General features: G+C 40.6%; 1 long non-coding RNA gene across 1 annotated transcript; it reads left to right on the top strand.

Moving 5' to 3' along the window:
* Positions 1–1,239: 1,239 nt before the first annotated feature.
* On the top strand, positions 1,240–3,244 carry LOC131459507 (uncharacterized). Its single transcript, XR_009240251.1, has 3 exons — positions 1,240–1,346; positions 2,567–2,624; positions 3,002–3,244. It is a non-coding gene; the product is annotated as an uncharacterized LOC131459507 (long non-coding RNA).
* Positions 3,245–18,075: the final 14,831 nt, after the last annotated feature.

Below are 18,075 nucleotides of genomic sequence, written 5' to 3' on the forward strand. Positions count from 1 at the left end.
CACATAAAACCAAAGGCTTACAACCACCCTATTACAAAGGGGATGGACAACTTAAAGCATTTTAACTGACATACAAGCAGGAAAGACACCTGTAAAATAACACCTGAACAGGCCTAACGTTAAGTTTCCAAACGTCCCTGATGAATTTAAGGTGGAGTAACATTAACACACGTCCACTCAGCTATTTATTGATTATTAAACAATGTTGCTATCGTCCGAAGTAAGCTAGCAAGCTAACACTGCTCCAACAACGGTAACTATGATGCATTATTTAATAATCTTTGCTATGACTTTATGTCGCTGTGGGCTTATATAATATTTCGAAATAATAGTAATAATGGCACTGGTAAAAAAAAAAAAAAAAAGTTTTTTTTTTTTTTTTTTTTTTCTCCGTTTTCGGCGCCCCCTGCGGATGACGGCGCCCCTAGCATTTGCCTATACTGCCTATGCCCAGGGCCGGCTCTGATTATGGCTAGTACTGCCACTAGCTTCTGCTAGCATGTTGGCTTTTTTTTCTGCTGGCCTGGCAATGACATTGATTCGACTCCGACATCATTGGATTTAGTCGAAGACTCTGCAATTATATGAATATTCAAATGCAGGCTATAATATCTTAAATGTGTCACTTGTGCCATTTGCTGTGTCTGGTTTCACACATTGTGAGACTGAAGTAAAGGTCTTATGTCAGGTTAAGAGTTGAGCATCAAATCTTTCTGTACAGCAACGGTCGAAATATGGGACAGACGGGTTGTACGTGGTTTCAACCTGCTGTACAGAGGTCGTCTTTGCGTGCTTGCTTTACTGTGCATATAAGTTTAGTGATAATGCACTTGTTTATGCAGTCTATGAAAGCTCCAGCCATATAAACTTATTGAGTGGATGAACTAGGTGATTTTAGCTGCATGAGCCTAGATTCACACTGATTTATTTCAATGTGAAAACTTTCACAAAGTTGCTGTGTGTTGCATTGCCTCTGTTTCAATGAAGTATTTATATAAATAATTTTCAAGCAAATTGTGTTTACACAGTACTATGTAGTTTTTAACTGTTTGAGGTCTGCACAGCCATGTACAGAGTGGAAACAAGCAGACTAGCCACGCTAAAGTAGAGAAGATGCCTGTGTAGAAATATGAAATGAATGATGTTTTGACAACTAAGAACATTTTTTATTATTATGTAATGATGTATTATACAATTATGTCATGTTATTCATAATTAATTCCTCTATGCAAGCAGCCACTGCAGTCCTGAGCCTGTGATCCATCCACACAGCTGCACCAGCAGTGAGATCCGTGCAACAAGGCACACCAGCAGTAAAACACAGCACACATCCAGTTTGCAAACTTGTGAGTATTCACACATGCTTTCTCTGCTAAGATTAGATACTGTAAATAGATTATCAGGTCATCTGTAATGGTGACACTATTATCTTGTGTAATGCATTAGATTGAACATGAATTTTATACTATGTCTAATCTCAGAGCCGGCCCTGGGCATAGGCAGTATAGGCAAATGCTAGGGGCGCCGTCATCCGCAGGGGGCGCCGAAAACGGAAAAAAAAAAAAAAAAAAAAGTATAAATACTACTTTTTTTTTTTTTTTTTTTACCAGTGCCATTATTACTATTATTTCGAAATATTATATAAGCCCACAGCGACATAAAGTCATAGCAAAGATTATTAAATAATGCATCGTAGTTACCGTTGTTGGAGCAGTGTTAGCTTGCTAGCTTACTTCGGACGATAGCAACATTGTTTAATAATCAATAAATAGCTGAGTGGACGTGTGTTAATGTTACTCCACCTTAAATTCATCAGGGACGTTTGGAAACTTAACGTTAGGCCTGTTCAGGTGTTATTTTACAGGTGTCTTTCCTGCTTGTATGTCAGTTAAAATGCTTTAAGTTGTCCATCCCCTTTGTAATAGGGTGGTTGTAAGCCTTTGGTTTTATGTGTCACAGTTGTTAATGTTTGTTAAAGTTTACATCAGTGTTAAAGTGCAGTTAAAGTGTATTACTGTTAATATTTCATACCTTAGCTTTCCCATATCATTCATAGGCTATATATACATATATATTCATTTCACTGCACTTTACTGGTTTTTGCACTCTGGTTAGACTGAATTGCATTGCAATGACAATAAAGTTGAATGAATCTCATCACATTTTCATTATTAGTCTATATTAGTCTCATGTATAGCACACCAAGCATCTGTTTTTTTATTAAAATGTAACATGCCGTCGTCACATATACTTCTCTTCTCTCTTCAGATGCACTTTTAAAATATTTCAGTACCACCCCCAGTGACACAGCATCACGTGCTCCTGTCCTTTTTAATTTTATCACTTGTTTCTTTCTTTAGTTTTTATTTGGTGTGATATTTTTTACTCAAAGAAATAAAATCTTGAATACACACATGCAGTTTCTGTGTGATTGTATGAAAGTTGATTGTGAAATTGACTGCTGCGATACAAGGGGGCGCCAGCTAAAATCTTGCCTAGGGCACCAAATTACTCAGGGCCGGCACTGTCTAATCTGTCTTTCTTCCTAATTTGCTGCCACTGCCAGATGTTGGTTCTCTCCAGGGCCTGGAGGAACTAGTAGCCCCGACCTTCAGAAACAATTGGTATGTTGGCATATGATATACAATTCCCACATTTCATCGAACTGACACGGCTTCCATAAATAAAATTTCTTATCTTAAAACTTTGTCTAACAACTTTCCCAGTGTCTTTATTTATTTCTCTGAAAAAAATAAGAAAAAGTTAATACATATGGGATAATATGATTTCAGGTAAACACACTGGCTCTCAAAGGTGGAGTGGACATTCGTGAGTGTGGAGGATCATGTATGCGATGATCAAAAACTCCCTGGCAAGAACTATAAACATGAGAGGGATAAATGGAATATTGGTTTCCAGCGCTTGTAGTTAAGAAATGTTGTTATTGGTAAGTTGTCTTTGTTTTTCAAATCATTTGTGCTTTGTGCATGTTATGTTTCAGCTGCCGTAAGGCGTAACCGCCTAACATCTGAGGCCACAGAGCAGGAAATCGACTCAACGATGATGGTTACATCTGGCTCCAGACAGAGATGGTGGCAGAATGGAGAGGATGAAGCAAAAGCAGAGAATGGATGGCACAACAGGTTAAAGTCCTGGTTCGTAGACTCCCATATTGTTCTGAAATGTACAGAATCCTGGTCCATGCACGGTGCGTCCTGGTTCATGGGCTCAGTGTTAAAAAATGGGCAGGTGTGCATGTGTACTGTGTGTTAACACATGATTTGAAAATAAATAAACATTTGTACTTGTACTTGTTGAAGCTTTTTTTTAAATCTGGATCAGATATGGCACATATATTAAGTGGCTGAGTTAAGGTTTAATATCAGGAACCACTTTGGAAAATTGTTCGGTCCAACATAGGGCCAGTTCTGGTTGTACAGTTTGGCTGAGTTATGGGCCATATGTGGCCCTTGTTTTGGATGCCAGATGTGGACCACTAAAGGACCGTAATTCATTGCTGTATGTGGGCCAACTGTGAGTGGGTGTTCAATTTATTGTCCGAGAGTAAAAGATCCGAGTCAGTAACAAGAGTCGAACTTCCCATCACTAACTAATAATGAATTTAAAAATGAATACATGTTTCATGAGCGGCATCATTTTTGACAACATTGCCGGTGCTAACTTGACCGAGTCACAACGCAGTTACGCACAGCTTTGAAGTGAAGCGTTTGCACAGCTCACAGTATCAAACGCTACTGTATTTTCTTTATTAATAATACACAGAAGCTGTCAGCCTTCTGTTAGCAAACCGTTGCCATCACAGCGAATTCACTAGCGCTCCGGAGCTGGAGCGCATGTGTCAGAGGTCTCTTCACTGATTTTCACAGAGAGTGCCGTCACAGGAAGATACCTCCGACACATGGATACTTAGGGACAGAACCGCTGATCCCCAGCGGCGAGCTGCATAAACTGCCGCTGTATGTGACTGTATCAGACTGTCTGTGTTCCGGTCTCTTCCTGTGACGGCACTCTCTGTGAAAATCAGTTAAGCACCGCTGATCGCCAGCTGCGAGCGGCGAGCTGCCTAAACTGCCGCTGTACGTGACTGATCACAAGCTCCGGAGCATACAGTCACCGGTCTGTAACATACAGCGGCAGTTTATGCAGCTCGCCGCTGGCACTCAGCGGTGGCGATCAGCGGTGCCGAGGTCTCCGGAGCACAGACTCAGTCTGATACAGTCACATACAGCGGCAGTTTATTCAGCTCGCCGCTGGCGATCAGCAGTGGCGATCAGTGGTGCTGTCCCTAAGTGTTTTTAACTGATTTACAGTTCGGCACTGTTCGGCTCGATCCTCATGTAGGACGTCTCTGCCTGTGACGGAACTCTCGCTGTTTTCCGCGCACGCTGCCATGTTGATATTGTCAGAGAACTAGTGGAGGGAGGGGGAGAGGTATGGAGCAGAGGGAACAGGATCTGAGTGAGCGCTGTAAAGAGGACAAATCAGAAACCCCCTGGAAGAAGTGGGTGTGTGTTTGCCTGTGTCTCATTTGCATGTAAAGGGACCATGCACAAAACAGAGCGTCTGAAAGGGGCGAGTTTAGAAGGGTTATTGAACTGCTATGGTGCTTCATCCTTATGGTATTTTGACCAAAGCATGTCACTGACATGTTCATTAGGACACCAGGGAACTATTTTAATTGGGGAAATAGGGTATAATATGTCCCCTTTAAAGTTTGTAATGTAATTTATTTGTGTTTTGGATACATTTTAATTGTTTAAAAAAAAAATTTTTTGTTTTGTAAATTTAAACTTTTGGCTGAGATAATTTACATGTCATCCCATTTCTGTCTCTTTTTGTGTCCACTTGTTACTGTCATATTGGGACTTTGTGTGGAAAAGTTGACATTGTGTGGATCTTATTATTGTTGTTATTATCTTTATTATTATTATTATTATTATTTAATTTTTTTAACAAGATCATGTATTACCATGTCTAATGTTAATACATTAACTCTCTCACACAGCTTTTGGTTACAAGTGTCCACTGAGTTACACTGAGATTTCCTTTCAAGTGCATCAGCCAAGGTTGGTAAAGGTTGTTTAGAACATTTTCGGGTCAATTTGAGGTTTAAGAAACAAGGATCGATATGTTTCGATTGTTGGCATTACTTAAACTAAACTGTTAGTGGATTATGACGACATTATGCATTATGACGACAGCATGCGCATTTCACCGCAAATGTTGCCCCCCCACCAGTAAGTTTACTTCGAGAGCTCCACCTTAGCTCCACCTATAAAATGCGAGAGTGCAGGCGAGGGAGGAAGAGCGGTATTATGTCAACGCGGAGGGACAAGTTTGCTGTTCGTGGCTGCAAAGTGGAGCACAGTGTTTTACACAAACTTCCAGCCTCAGAGGATTTTATATATGAAGCTAATGTGCCGGATAAAGTCAGCAAACGTGTGTTTGTGTGTTCGCACCACTTCGCATCAGACTGCGGCCAGCAGTCGCCATATTTAGTCAGCGACCGAATTTCACCGACGTACAAACACACACATTTTTAAGAAAAGGTCAAATAGAGCTCATTACTGACCATTCTGACACGTCCTAATTAAAAATATTTGTTCAGTACGTCCTCCATGACCGGAGCACAGACTCAGTCACATACAGCGGCAGTTTGTGCGCCTAGCGATCAGCTGTGCTGTCCCTAAGTGTTTTTAACTGATTTACAGTTCGCCAGTGTTCAGCTTGATCCTTGTGTCGGACGTCTCTTCCTGTGACGGCACTCTCGCTGTTTTCCGCGCACGCTGCCATGTTGATATTGTCAGAGAACTAGTGGAGGGAGGGGGAGAGGAGTGGAGTGGAGGGAACAGGAGCTGAGTGAGCGCAGTAAAAAGGACAAATCAGAAGAAGTGGGTGTGTGTTTGCCTGTGTCTCATTTGCATGTAAAGAGACCAGGCACAAAACCGAGCGTTCTGAAAGGGGCGGTTTCGGCAGGGTTATTGAACTGCTATGGTCCTTCATCCTTATGGTATTTTGACCAAAGCACGTCACAGACATGTTCTTTAGGACACCAGTGAACTATTTTAACTTGGAGAAATAGGGTATAATATGTCCCCTTTAAATTCAGAGTCACATGCCTCGTGCCACACAGTTGGTGTAGTGGTTGCCCTGTGTCTGTGTGGGTTTTCTCCGGGTTCTCCGGCTTCCTCCCATAGTCCAAAGACATCCAGATTTAGGTAACAATTAGGTAAATTGAACACTCTAAATTGACCATCAAGGTCATCTTCGACTGGTCTGATGATCCTCCTCCCCCTCCCTACTCAGTTGCTGCCCCTGCCAATCCTGGAGGTTTTGCTGTGCCCTCGGCTGCTGCTGCTGTACACTCTGTAGAGGATTCATCTTCCTCATCTTCAACCTCATTTGATACCGACATATTGTCCTCTCCAGAGTCCACTTCCTCCAGATCCTCCAGCTGGCCCACCCCTGGTTTTAAAGAAACCGGATCTTTGTTGAGCCCTAATTGTAATCTTAAATCTTGTATGCTGGATGGCTTGGCTGAAGCCATTATACAGTGCAAAGTCTACCCCTCCGACAGTGATTTTGAGGATGTAGCTGATGCTCTAATTTCAAATTATCCATGTTTGAAAGAGCCCGGTTCAGACAGTGGATATGTTGGCTGGAAGACGAGCTTGAAACATAAACTTGCTCACTACCGAACAAAACTGAGGAGAGTTGGATGCCCATAACCTATGTAGCCCTGCCTATGGGGTGAAAAAAACAAAGAAAGCTGAAAGCTTAAATCGTGTGCCTGCTTGCGCGTAGTTGCGCGTGGTAGGAAATCCCGCAGCAGTGGATCAGCTGCACCAGACGCGCTCCAAAGCCTCCTGTCCATAGCTCTTTAACACGCTGTCAGCACTACAAGGATAGCGAGATGCATTGAGTACGGTGTTCAGGTCAGAAATTATGCTCGGATTCTCCGATGGGAGTCTTTATTTTGTCGCACAACATTTTTCTATCCTCCCTCCTCAGCCAGGAGAACTCCCGCTCCCACTGAACTCTGTACTCCCGCCTAACCTCCTTACTGCCGCTTCCTCGCTCCGCTGAGGCCAAGGGCTGAGTTTGTCCTTCATCTTCATCTGCATCTATCCCTCCTTTTTCACCTCTTCGTGAACATAGTTTTTGGGCTTTTTAAAGAAACTTCTGACACTCAACTGCCGTGACATTTTTCTTCTTTTCTACTTTTCTTCTTCTACAAGAGCCAATTACTGTAATATGCTCTTCACCACACCCCTGACCACTTGGTGGTCAGGGGTGTGAATTGCAATCTGTCAAAATGACGAATGGCCCTCAGATTTTTTCCGTCACCGTTTTTTAAAAAAACAGTCAATGACAGAAAATATTCGGTTAATGCGATGCTGAAGAAATACATGGTAGGTTAACTTATATTTTGATCATCACCAAGGAGAGCAAAGTAATTGGTCATCATTGTAAATTTGCTTAAATTTCCAAAAAAAATCACCTTGAAGAAAGACATTCTTTATAAATTGTGACTAATAAACACCATTAATGCATTAATTGTTGTGTCACAGGCTGAAGAACCAAACAGTCACACAGCCATGACAGAAACCGTCTTTGGCATCTAACTCATCGAGCACGGAGGAGGAAGTCCTGGAGAAAGCCCAGAGAATGTGGGAATTCTGCTGGAAGGAGTTGCAGTACTCAATAAGTTACATAATGTTGCTTTTGCTGTGGCCATGTTGCTTGCCTTTGTGTATTCCCTGAACCTGAGTTACCCTCCAGAGCTGCAATATACGTTTGAAGCATTGCAGAAAATAGTCCTACAACTGGATGGAAAGAAACTATCGAGTATATACAGGTCCTCAAAACAATTCTTTCCTGCTAATTTATAGGCAAAATGTGCATTTGCCTTGTTATGGGTTGCAGAACTCATCTTGCTTTGTTAGCAAAAATGTAATCTTGGCATGTATGATTTAGTTAGAATTGTTTTTATATGGGGTTTTACATGCATATTGAAAACTGCAATTGCAACTACAGGGTTTGCCACCTTTAATGGTAAATTCCCACATTGGTAGATGTAGATGTAGAAAATCATTTTAGTTGACAGTGATTTAGTCTTGACACTACAGGGCAGTTAAATAAAAAGTACCAATTTATATTTATTTTATTTTCTCATAAAGATGAGAATATTTTTTCGCAGTTGCCACATTTTATGGTAATTTTTTAATTTTATGAGGAAGTTGTTTTTTTTTCCACATTGGTGCCTATAGCATTGTTTTGATTGCCGGTGATCAGGGGCCTTTTTCAGAAAGCAGGTTCAACAAACTTGGCCAACCCAGAGTTAAAACCTTAACTCGAGTTTGGCCAACTCTGAGCTGTCAAACTCTGAGGCGTGTGCGTTGGGAGTGAAAAAAGGCATCATCAATGGAGCTCTGATACTATGATTCACCATGGCAACAGGTAAACAAAGAGCACAGCCTCCATTTTAATGCAGTTGAGCAGAAATATTAACACATGCCAATGACCATTACATTTATGTTCAAAAACAGGAGTGAAGAGACGAGTCAATAAATGAACACTATTACATTTTATACAGCGTAATCCAATTATTCATAATTTAACAGACTTTAATTTCATTAATGGATGATTAAATGCTGCAGTCCTACCATTATTTTACATTTGATTTGATATTTATTCAGCTGTAACCTGACAAGACACAAACTGAAGATGAGAATATGGATCAAACTGATAAAACATAGTTTACTCACGGACCTCTAAATATAAAGTCCAACTAAAGTGTCCATGTTCAAACGGACTCACTTCATTTGACTCTATTTTACGTTAAAACATCTTGCTCAACGCTATTTCATGACTATATTTCGACGTCTAAATATTAACGCAGTCACTTAGATGCTGTCAAACATTAAGATTTCGTCTACAGCTAGATTCAAAAAGTCACTTCTAAACTACAGTGAAGTTAAAGTGTTTCCAGCTGCATCAGAAATATTCACATCAGCTATAATCTTCATCATGATGTGATCTATGATAGGAACATTTCACAACAATGTTTACAGTACCAAAGAGTGTCTACAGTGATGATGAACCTACAGTAACACACAGTAAAACAATCTGACAGTCCTAATATGCACACAGTCACAGTGTTGGTGTGAACTACAGTGGAGCCAGCCCTCTCACCCTTCCCTTAATGAGACATGAGCTCCCCTGGAAACATGATTTGTGAGATTTTGGGGGCGTCTGTAAAATATTGGCAAAATATTGTTTTTTGATTGATTTGATGCGTGTGTGGAGGTTGGATTCAATATGTGCTGACTTAATAGACGTACAGCCTTGGATGTATGTAATGGATGTGTTGAGTTGAGTATGTACCTAAACCGCGTCGTGCCGTGCCGAGGCAAGTACAGCCGGTCGAAATATGCCTCAAGTCCTCGCTCTGAGGCATGCGCAAGCGTCCATCCCGCAAACCAACCCCCCCCCCCCCCCCATATATGTTAGCTCCCCCGAAACCCGCGGTACTTTTGGCACACTGGAAGTAACATCTGATTGGGATTTCGATGTTTTGAAAGTCGGAAATTTACGCTCTGATACGCGTTCTGAGATCAACTCTATGAATGAGGAAATGAGACGGAGTGTCATTTCCTCAGGCTCAGCAGGAGGAGACACAAAGAAACTCTGGGTTTGTTGAAGAAAACCTGCCAGCGAGCAGGTTAGGTTCACAGAGTATGTTGCCGGGGTAACTGACTCAGCGTTAAGCTGAACTGGCTTTGTGAAACCGAAAAAAGAGAGTTTCCCTCATCTCATGGTTAATTTGCTCAGAGTTTTCACTAAACCTGCTTTCTGAAACGGGCCCCTGGTCTAGGCACTAATGTGTAAAGGGCACTAAATACAAAGCAAGGCTTTATTTTCATTTGCTTTCATAGCACTGGTAATCATTTTCTCATACAGATTAGTATAATTTTTGCAGTTGCCACATTTTATGGTCACTCTTTTTCTACTGTAAATTTATGCTAAAAAAAGAGAGGTGGTGCATATAGGACATTGTTATTGTTGCCAGTGATCTCGTCTTGGCACTAATGTGTAAAGGGCACTTTATTCAGACTGCTCAAGGGCTGTGCTGACCAACTCTGTGAGGTGGTCGCGCACATCTTCAACCTGAGCCTCAGACTGGAGAAGGTCCCGGTCCTGTGGAAGACCTCCTGTGTGGTTCCGGTTCTTAAGACGGCGCACGCAAAGGAGCCGAGCCACTTCAGACCCGTTGCCCTGACCTCTCATCTGATGAAGACCATGGAGAGGCTGGTCCTCAGACATCTTCGCATGGTGGTGAGCTCCGCGATGGACCCGCTGCAGTTTGCCTACAGGCCGCTGACTCACCTGGAGGCCGCCAGGAGCGCTGTGAGAGTCATGTTCTTTGAGTTCTCCAGCGCTTTCAACACCATCCGAACGGCGCTGCTGCGGAGGAAGATGGAGGACGTAGGAGTGGGGACGCAGCTGGCTGCATGGACCACCGACTACCTCACCAACAGGCCGCAGTATGTGAGGCTGCAGGACTGCAGGTCTGAGGTGGCCATCTGCAGCATCGTTCTCAGATGACTTAGCCATTGTTGGCTGTGTGTCTGAGGGGGACGAGTTGGAGTACAGGTCGGTCATCAAGGACTTCGTGGACTGGTGTGAGAGCAACTTCTTGTGCTTGAACACCGGAAAGACGAGGGAGATGGTGATCGACTTCCGGAAAAAGACCCCACCACACCCACCGGTGAGCATCCAGGGCTCGGACATTGAGCTGGTGCATAACTTCAATTACCTGGGTGTTCACCTCAACAATAAACTGAACTGGACCACTCACATCGACGCCCTGTACAAAAAGGGTCAAAGTCGCCTCCACCTCCTGAGGAGACTGAGGTCCTTCGGAGTGTGCAGACCTCTACTCTGGACTTTTTATGACTCTGTGGTGGCCTCTGCCATCCACTATGCTGTGGTTTGCTGGGGAGCGGGCAGCACGATCCGGGACAGAAAGAAACTGAACAGGCTGGTCAGGAGGGCCGGCTCTGTCCCGGGCCACTCGCTGGAATCGGTGGAGGAGGTGGGACAGAGGAGGACGTTATCCAGACTGTCCTCCATCATGGATAACACACTCCACCCACTGCACCTGACTGTGGAGGGGCTTGGCAGCTCCTTCAGCAGCAGGCCCCGGCACCCTCAGTGTAGGACGGAGTGCTACCGAAAGTCCTTCATCCCCACTGCTGTTTGGATATTTAACTCCTCGTCTTAAATGTCCACTCACTTTCCTACCTACCCCTGATACTTACTCTACACTGTTAAAAAAAAAGTAATTTTACAGGAGATCTTCTGGAATTTTTAACAGATTTTTCACGTTTTCCAATAAAACAATGAAATGCTAGTAGATTTTTAGATATTTTCCGTAATTTTAGGTTTTATGTTTAAAATTACAGTAAATTAACCGTAATGTAAGATTACATTAATATTATGTTTTTTTAATAACAATTGACTGTATTTGTATATCTTTAACTGTAATTTTACATACAACTTTCTGCATTTATTTACAGGTTTATTACCATTTACATAAGACAATGTATTAACTTTAAAATAACAGATACTAACAGTAATTTAAAGATTTACCTTTAGAATTACAAGTAATTAACCATAATATGATATTACATTATTATTATGTTTTTTAAAGGGAATGTAACATATTTCTTTCATATTCAAATGCAATTTTACATAAAATGTGATGTAATTTTACAGATCTTTCCAAATAATAATAATAAAGAACTGTACGTAAAATTCCAGAAATCTTTTTTGTTTTCCATAAAATTGCAGGTCATTAAGCATGCATCGTTACTTGCATGGTTATAACTGTAGATTAACAGATATTAGCAGTAGTTTAAAGATGTACCCTTAAAATTACAAATGGTTAACCATAATATATGATTACATTATTATAATTTGAAAGGCAATTGAACATGTTCATTTTTCCATATTCAAATGTACATTACAGAAATCCGCTGTCATTCAAAGTGTTTTCCTTAAAATTGCGGGTAATTAATATGTAGAATAAAGTACAGTGGGCTCATGGGTGATGTTTTCCCCACCATTACTGGTGAAAATCTTCAGAGTTGACGAGATGGATCAGTCCTTTTTTGTTTAGAAATCTGGAAAATACATGTACAACCTTCTTGGTCTTGGTTTGTTTGATTCTATGGTGTCTTGTGAGCCCATGGGGACTGCAACAGCAGAACTGGAAAATCAGACAGGCTCCATATCAATAACACTTTTTTTTTAATTAACTGATTAAAAAAACAACTTGTCGATTCCCATACCTATTCATAATGTCATACAGCAGGTTATTTTTTTAAGTCTGACATTCTACATATTTAAAAACGCTGAAACTGTAGAACTACATCCATTTCAACTGAGAACAGTGCACTTTTGGAAAAAAAGGGTGAAATGTCAAATCTCTAGATGAAGGAAACATCTAAAAGCATGCAGGCCAGGGGTCCCTGAGGACCAGGATTGGGAAACACTAATCTAGAGATTCGGAGTTTCACCCTCTTTTTTTCAGAAGTGCACTATTCTCATTGGAAATAGACGTAGTTCTACAGTTTCAGCGTCTTGAAATGTGCAGAATATGTCAGACATGAATAAATAACCTGCTGTATGACATTATGAATGGGGATGAGAATCGAGAAGTTGTTGTTGTTTCAAAAGTGCGAGCGGAACATCTTCGAGATCAGTGTTTCCCAATCCTAGTTCTCAGGGACCCCTGGCCTGTATGTTTGTATGTGTGGTCTGGTCCAGTAATATGAGTTCTGAATGCTTCTTAGTTCTAGTGGCATTTCCCCCATTTCTATTTGGAGTGCTGATGTCGGGGTTGTCTTAAAAGCTCCTGTGCATAATCTTAAAGACTTAACGTGTCAACTTTTTTGAGATGCGTGCTTGCTGCAGATCCATATACTACACAACCATACTCAAACACTGATCTCAGTAATCCATCATATATAGCCCTTAAAGCATTTCTATCTGCTCCCTATTCCCTACCAACTAAACATCTCATTATTAATTAGAGCCATTATTATTATTTTTTAATGAAATTCATGTTTCCTCCCTCTTCCAAATTGCCCCAGAACATCCAGAATCCCTTTCCATTCCATTATAAATGTCATGCATCATGATGGAGAGTAATAAAGGATGTATTAGTCTTCCCTGCTGAGTTCCGTTTTCTACTACATACTTCCTTGAATGTTTTCCCCCTACTCTTGCTTGTATTGTTGTTACTCTCAAAGCATCCTTGTCACTATATCCCAGCCACTACACTGTCTTTGTTTATTTGTGCTTTTGTAATTTCATGTGCAAACTTTGTTTGAAGACTGCGCTCATTATTTACTTTATTCACTTCATGCAATCAGAATAGGCGGATTCAAATTTCGAAGTTGGCGTCTATTTCCAGTTTGCTTCGTCCCGCCCATAACAACCAACCTGCATGTTTGGGCATGTCATAAGTCGTGAACGTGAAAGACGTGCCCTCATGGACGCCTCGCAACTTTGTTTGAAGACTGCGCTCATTATTTACTTCATTCACTTCCTGCAATCACAATAGGCAGATTCAAATTTTGAAGTTGGCGTCTATTTCCAGTTTGCTTCGTCCCGCCCATAACAACCAACCTGCATGTTTGGGCATGTCATGAATCATGAACATGAAAGAAAAATCATGAACTGCTGCCTTCCCTAGCTAGAAGCCGCTCTTTTTTCATAAGGGGAGAGCAAAGTCACACGGAGCTTATTGTGTCTGTGATTAATAACCGTTAACCGACGATTCAAATGTTCTGAGTGTCTGTGACTGGGCTCGTGCTGATCGGCAATCCGATACTCCATCCTGTGAGGATGATCGACGATGTGTTTTTTTGCCGTTATAAAACACACGCTGATCAGCTGTACAGCGCCACAACCACTGTGCTCTGGCTGGAGGTTAGATCTTCACATTTCGCTAAACACTCGTGAGAAGTTGTCTATGTTTTATGTAGCTGTTAAATGATATAGATGCCTGCTGAATGTAAATTAGTACATTTGGATTTAAATGTTAAACTGAGGTTGTGAAATGTGGGTTTTCTGGTTACCAGATTAAGTGTGGTTGCCTAATTGTGTTATCTATTAAAAAAAAGAAGCAGAATTACTGATGTTATTTATTTTTGCTTTATTATTTCTTTTTTGAACTTTAAATACTGAACCATTGAAATCAGAAAGTAACCTATTTAAAGAACCGATTTGTGTTTTTGTAACTTAATTAGACTGTGCAAAATGTATTGTTGTATTGCAACAAGTTAAAAAGCATTCTCTAGTTCTCACACAGCTCATGATTTTTGTTTTTCTGTCTGTCGCCACAGTTCCCAAGTAAAGATCCAGAGATCCAGTCCTGACTCCTGCGTCTCCTTTCCAACTGCTTTTCTCCCTTTTCCCTATATGTGTGTGCGAGCTGCTTGTAATGATGTCATGCCTGTAAAAAAGGAGACTTTGACCTGGAGAAGTAAGACCATATTGATTTCTCTGTATATAACTGCATGAATCTATTTTGGAAAGAGAAGCATTTTCCGGATCTGTGATTGACATGTTTTTAATGTTTTCATGCAAATCTTACTTTTAAGAACATAATGATGAAAGGAGTGGAGTAATGTGCTGAGTATAATCTCTAAAGGGAATATCTATCACTCTTTATTTCTGCTCTTATGTGTCTCTCTTAGTTAGGAAGAAAATTGGCACATTGTTGGCTTTGCTAGCAATGCTCATTGGCTTGTGGATCACAAGGCAGACATGTAGTGCTGTAATTGTGCCACCCTGAAGTGAGTGATGATTAATGTGAAATATACTTTCAAATCAAAAAATCCTGATGAATCCTCTAATGGAAATAATGACCTGGTTCTCTCTTCATTAGCACTGAAGGTACCTGCTGTAGAATGAGTCATGTGGACAAGAAAACATACACTCCTTGACACTTCACCTTGCGCAGCCAAAGTGAGTGTACAAACACACATGCACAATAGAAAACAAATCATAGTCCCTCTCCAGTTACTGTACATCAGGTAGGGGGCAATGATATACAACTATATGGTTTGTTTGTGCTGTATATTATGCTAGTTGCGTGGTATTGGTGTAATATTCCTCCATGTTCTCCATCTTTTTTACATGTTCCTTGATGTGTTTGCATGGCCCTGGTTAGCTTGTAAAATAGATATAATGGGTTCAGAAAATATTCAGACCCCTTCAGCTTTTTCACATTGTTATGTTGCAGCCTTTTGCTAAAATCATTTAAATGTATTTAATCTAATCAATCTGCACTCCATACCCCATAATGACAAAGTGAAAAGAGAGTTTTAGAAAATTTTGCAATTTTATTAAAAATATAAAACTAAAATTTAACATTGTTCTAAGTTTTCAGACCTATAACTATGACTCTTGAAATGTAGCTCAGGATGCTTTCATTTATGTCGGTCATCTTTGAGATGTGTTTACACCTTGACTAGGTAAATTTAATGGATTTGACATGATTTGGAAAGGCACACACCTGTCTCTATAAGGTCTCACAGCTGACGATGCATATCAGAGCAAAATCAAGCCATGAGGTGGAGGGAACAGCCTGCAGAGGTCTGAAACAGGATTGTATTGAGTCATAGATCTGGGGAAGGGCTACAAATAAAATCTTCTGCAGTGATGGTTGACCTTGTGGAAGTTTCTCCCATCTCCACACAGGATCTCTGGAGCTCAGCCAGAGTGACTATCAGGTTCTTGGTCACTTCTTTTACCAAGGCCCTTGGCCCTCCCCGATCACTCAGTTGGGCTAGGCGGCCAGCTCTAGGAGGAGCCCTGGTTGTTCCAAACTTCTTCCATTTAAGAATTATGGACGCCACTGTGCTCCTGGGAACCTTCAGTGCATCAGATTTTTTTTTGCCTTCCCAAGATCTGTGCCTATAGAAAATCCTGTTTCTGAGCTCTGAAGGTAGTTCCTTCCCCCTCATGGCTTGGTTTTTGCTCTGATATGCATTGCCAGCTGTGAGATCTCGTTTAGACAGGTTTGAGCCTGATAAATGATGTCCAATTAATTGGATTTTCCACAGTTGGACTGAGGGGTGGGTGATATGGCCAAAATCTTCAATCACAGTAACGGTATACATCAAAATATAGTAATTGTTCTGTAAATTCAATGAATGGCTTCAAATAACGGTACCATACTTCGTCACATGATTATTTTTCTTTTATTTAAAAAATATTTTAAAATTAAAAAAAAAAGTCAAAGCCAAAGTCTACACAAGAATGTGTGTTGCTGATTACAGTTCACAGTTAAAGTGGCAAAAAGTCTTAAAGGTACTGAACGTCAGGATTCCTGCATATACTCTGGTAATGTCTCCATAAGAAAAAAGCTAAAAGTTGAAATGTTAATTTTAGTTCCTTATGAATGTTTATGTATAAGGCCAAAAGGTTTATATGGATTGTCTAATCAAATGCCTGTTTTCTCCATAGATGGACAATCGGAGGTATTTAAGGAGGCCCCAGCAGCCAAGCAAGTGAACAGACAGTTTGAAGTGATCAGGCTCTGTTTCTCATGCACAGTATGTATTGCCCACATTGAAGGTCTCCTAACATGATTTTTACATTTGTTTAATTTGCAAGAAATGGTTACAAAGTTTAATGGCCATGATTTAAGTCCAAATATTGTTGATTGTCTTCATAAGCTGCTCTTGTGCTTCACAATTGTGGAAGAGTACAGCTCCCAATACACATTCATTGCATCAAGAAAAAGGCCTCAAAATTACTCTTATTGCACATAACAGGAAATAAGTAGATTTTGCTAGTATATGTTACAAAAACCCACGTCATCATGTCTGATTTTAATCACCATCTGCTGCTATGAGAGCACGGTCAGACTGAATAATGCAGTGAAACGAAATGGCAATTCTGTCTGAGTATCAGGCTAGCAATACATTGAGTGGAGTATGTATGTGCAGTCAGCTCACACTGCATACTAGTAATACAACAACTATTATAATAATTGATTAATCAGTTTGAAATGTTTTTCGTGATTAAAACCAGATTTTTCGATTGTTTAACCTTCTTAAGTGTGAATATTTTCTTAATTTCTTTGCTCCGGATTTTTTTTTTTTTTTTTTAGATACTTTATTAATCCCCTTAGGGAAATTACTCTCAGTCTCAGACTGACTGATATTCTCTGCATTTGACCCATCCTAGAATTAGGAGCAGTGGGCTGCCGCAATGAGTAGCGCCCGGGGAGCATTGGGAGTTGGGTACCTTGCTCAGGGATACCCCAGCCCTTTTTGGCCGGGTGGGGATTTGAACCGGCGACCTTCCGGTTACAAGTCAAGTTCCCTTTTCCACTTGGCCACGGGCTGCCAAACAAAGATAACAAAGGATAACAAAGAAATCATTAAAAGTTAATAATTTTGGTTTGTGGACAAAACAAGACATTTGAGAACATCATCATTTCCAGGTTTGACGAACACTAATCAACATTTTTTAAGGTTTTCTGATATTTTATGGACCAAACGATAAATTGAGAAAATAATCGACATATTAATTGATTATGATTAATATATATAGTGTGTATATATATTTTTTTTTTTGGGGGATGTATACATACTTTTTCAACTTGAGCTGTAACAACAACTTTTAATGTACAGTTCTAATAGTTTTGCAAAAAAATGTATTACAATTTTGTAACACAACAACAATTAAAAATATACACAAACACTTTTAAACTGTGCATAAACCCAGTGTAAAGAAAGGTGCAGCATGCAAAGGAGTTGCATTTAGTCTCTTAATTAATCATAGAGTGTTTTGGGCATTACATGAACTAAAACAGTCTCAGTGTTATCTTCCATTCCCCTTACAAGCTAGGTGCACTGGCACTTTGTTTTTTTGGGTAGCTGGGACAGGTACGTGATCATTGGTCGACCCTCTGTCTCCATCATCTTATCAAGAGCTGCGTCTGACAGCATACAGTATAGACCACAG

The sequence above is a fragment of the Solea solea genome, chromosome 5, assembly GCF_958295425.1.
Source record: "Solea solea chromosome 5, fSolSol10.1, whole genome shotgun sequence".
Taxonomy (NCBI): domain Eukaryota; kingdom Metazoa; phylum Chordata; class Actinopteri; order Pleuronectiformes; family Soleidae; genus Solea; species Solea solea.